At 40.0% G+C, this 3,814-nt stretch overlaps 1 pseudogene; it reads right to left on the bottom strand.

Moving 5' to 3' along the window:
• Positions 1-2,708: 2,708 nt before the first annotated feature.
• On the bottom strand, positions 2,709-3,264 carry LOC132364362 (nucleolar protein 56-like; annotated as a pseudogene).
• Positions 3,265-3,814: the final 550 nt, after the last annotated feature.

Below are 3,814 nucleotides of genomic sequence, written 5' to 3'. Positions count from 1 at the left end.
TAATGATGGATGGATGCTAAGAAAAGCTCAGATCTGAGACAGATGACTCATGTGGTCACAGTCTTGCTATTTATTATTCTCCTGACATTATATTACATATTTACATATATATTTATATGTACTCTCACTCTGGAAGCCAAACTCCCTGAGGGCAAGAACTTTGCCTGTCTTGTTTGCTGCTCTATTGCTAGCAATCAGATTACGTTTGTGATACTAAGCAAGTCACTTCGATACTTTGAAGCTAAAATTGCTCATAGTCAAATGATAATACCAATATTTGTTCTGCCTAACCTCAAGGTCATTGAGAACATCTAATGAGATGTAAAGGCAATTTATAAACTGTAAAGTGGCTTGTAAAGATAAGGTAGGCAGCTATATGAGTATGTGGTTTTGACTGACAGGAAACAAGGTAAGGAGACATATATAATAAAGATCTTTAATGTCACACAAGGTGTTCAGACTTGATGAAGTACAGATCAAAACTTTAAAGGAATCAATTGGCTTCCTGGATTGCCAGCTCACAACTCAGCTTTTTTGTTTTTTGTTTTTTTTAAACGAATGTTGAATTTGATTAGAGAAATCTAAAATAAAGTAGCTCTAGCTATATTTGAAAGCACTAATTGTTGAATTTGCAGGTGGCATATGAACCCATCTTCTCTTGTTAATAAACTCTTTCAAAGGTGGGTCTTCCCTCTCAGATGAGTCCTTTTATAATGCCCTTAGGTGAAACTTGAAAGGTTGCTGAGAATTCCTTGAAGCTCTTTGTTTAAATAATCACATGAAAATATCCCTCTTAAACTCCTCTGTCAGCAAACAATTGCCACAAAGCAGAATGAATTTTACACCTTTTGGGAGTCCATTAATTTACTTTCAGTGGCATTAAGTAATGAGGACTCTTATAGGCAAGGTCACAGTTCCATTTTATATCAAACTATCCTTTCTCATGTATGATACATGAAGCACATTTCTTGCTCAGGGCAAGATGTTTTATTAAAATTATTTCCTTTGTTCTTTTGTATAGATTGTCCTTTGTGACAATAGAGATCGTCTGTGTGACATATCTCTTTAGGACAGCCATTGTATAATTATACTAATAGAGCTTAATCTAATGCTACATTAATTTTCTTCCATTATTTTCTCCAAGAAGGATACCACTATTGTTTACATGATGATGCAATTTCTTTCTTTATTTTTTTTCTTTTAACTGTGGGAGATTTATATTAAGGGCAGTGGAGGACATAAATTTCAGGGTATGGGGAGTCCTTTCTTAATCCTCTGGGTACAGAGGATCCCTGATAGTTAAGAGCAAACAGACCAATCTTTGTATTCTACCTCTCCACCTCACTACCATGATTCTATTATTCAGCCATTCTTGATGAAAGGGAAAAAAACACATCCTGCAGCAAACAGGAGTATATGGCCAGGTTGTCTGACATCAGAGCAATCCCCTCTGTCACTTGGACTTGGGTTTTTACAGGCGTTCATCCAGACTACTGTAAAAGCCTCTCAATCGGTCTCCTTGCTTGTCTCTGCTCACTTGAATCCATCCTCCCCTCTGTTGTCTGAGAGATCTTCCTAAAATACCAATCTGATTATGTCATCCATTCTTTACTCCTGTTAAAGTTCCCCAACTCCTTAGTATGACATATAAAGTTCTCCATACCCTATCTTCAGAGTGGCTTTCCAAACTTGACCCTCCTCCCATACTGCTAGCATTCCCAGATGCCCATAGGGAAAGTCCAAATGTACTTTCTCTCTGAAAGTCCTGTGTCGACAGTTAAAGTGTTATACAAAGTGAGGTAATACTGTTGTCTTTCAATGCACTGATGCCACTTTTGGTATGAGCTAGGTCCCTAGAGAGCAATTATGTTAAATTCACTTTCTAATAATATGAATGACTTAAGGAGTGAAAAATAATCCATCTTTAATTTGTACTTTTTGAAACTTACAATGAGGTTCATGGTAGCTCTAAGTCAGAAAGAAATCACTTGGAGATGAGATCAGCAATGTCTTCATGTTTCAGGAGGTGGCAGCTTAAGAATTAATAAAGAAACTGACATCATCTAGAAAATATTAAGGGAAATTTTCTTGAAGGCAAGTGTGGTGGGGTGATTAAGAGCATGGGATGTGAATTTACAATGTCTTAGATTCACACAGAACACTCATTTATATGTGTAAGGTAACGTATTACAGTAATGACTCTCAAGGAATCATGCCTCTTGTGTGCATAGCCTTGTTGAGTTCTATCCCATATTGACCCTAGGCTTGGAACATCAGCAATGTGGCATAAAAAGAGGTTTGAAGACTGCTTATTCATTGAGGCTTTCCTTTTGTGGCTGCTCACTGAGAACCCTTTTGTTACTAAGTGAAGAAGTCTGGGCTAGCCTCCTTGAAGATGAGAGACCACATGGACCACATGGAGAGAGGCCCTGCTGTCCCAGCCCTCCTAGATATATATATATAAATGAGCCCAGCCAGCACCGCACGGGGCAGAGGTGAACCATCTCAGCCGAGCCCAGCCCAAATCACTGACCCAAAGAATTGGGAACAAATAATTATTGTTTTTAAACCACTATATTTTGAGGTGGTGTTATACACAGTAATACCTACCTGATATGCTGGAAGACCAAGTTACTTTTTTTTTTCTTGTGGATTTGTTTTTATTTTTATTGGGCTATAGGGGATGGGTTGGGAAGTATCTCCGCAAGTTATGCCCCACTAGGGAAATGTCCATGCTGATTTTCCTGGGACAGCTTTTGGAGCTTTTTTTTTTTCTTGGAGCTGCTGCTCTTGCTGGCAGCAGCCTCTTCAGGTCCTCTGCTGAGAGGCTCCTCCTTGGAAGAGAATTTCCTCTTTTTCTTGGAGACACTCTTGTTTCCTTACTCTTCAGGGTCACTAACTGGTTCCTCTTTGGGGAAAGATTCTTCCTCTTGGGAAGACTTCCACTGCCAGCTGTCTCTTCACTATCACTACTAACCAGATCCTCCTTGGAAAAAGGTTTCTTTTTCTTGGGTTTGGAGAAGGAGACAGATGGGTTTTCCATTCTCCTGAAGAGCCTTCTGGGGCTTTTGCTTCTTCTTCTTTTTGGGTCTTTTCATTCATCTCCTCACACTCCTCCGGAGTACTACTGTTATTTTCTGAAGAAGCCAGGGCAGTTGCAGCCAGCTGTTTCTTTTCCTTCTTCAAGCGTTTCTTCTCCTGTTTCTCCAGCTTCCTAGTAATCTCAGCAGCTGCTTCCTCTGCCTAAAACATTGCCTCCTTCATGACATCCAGATTCCTTCATGGAATCTCTCCAGTCTTATAGAAGGATAGCCACAAGCAGTGTCTGCTTGTACACTACAGGAACAGAGTAGAGTGGTTGCAACAGAGGCTGTATAGCCCACAAAGCTTAAAATATTTAGTGTCTGGTTCTTTACAGAAAAAGATGGCTAACCCCTGATATAGAGCTCTGTAAGTTCATAATACCTCGGGGGGACAATGTAATGCTGTTAGAGGGAGATGGAAGGGTCTGTCTGAGGAATCAGGTTATTATAATGGATCTCATGAAGGCCTCAGTATAGGGAGTGCAAGATGCTGGGAATGGGTGTGACTTGATCTGCGAGTGTCAGGCACTATATATAGGAGGCAACAGGGCCTAATGACAAGTGAACAGGCTTTGGAGTCTTGGCCCTGCCAGTTACTACCTCTGTGGCCCTGAGCAATGATTTTAACCTCTCTGAGCCTTGGTTTGCTCATCTGTAAAATGGGATTCATCGAACCAGCTCATGGGTTCTATTAGAGAATTAGTGATTATGTAAGAAAGATACTTAACACT

This window comes from Balaenoptera ricei, chromosome 4 (assembly GCF_028023285.1).
Source record: "Balaenoptera ricei isolate mBalRic1 chromosome 4, mBalRic1.hap2, whole genome shotgun sequence".
Classification (NCBI taxonomy): domain Eukaryota; kingdom Metazoa; phylum Chordata; class Mammalia; order Artiodactyla; family Balaenopteridae; genus Balaenoptera; species Balaenoptera ricei.
Note: the sequence above shows the minus strand (reverse complement) of the source record. Positions and strands in the feature narration are given on the sequence as shown.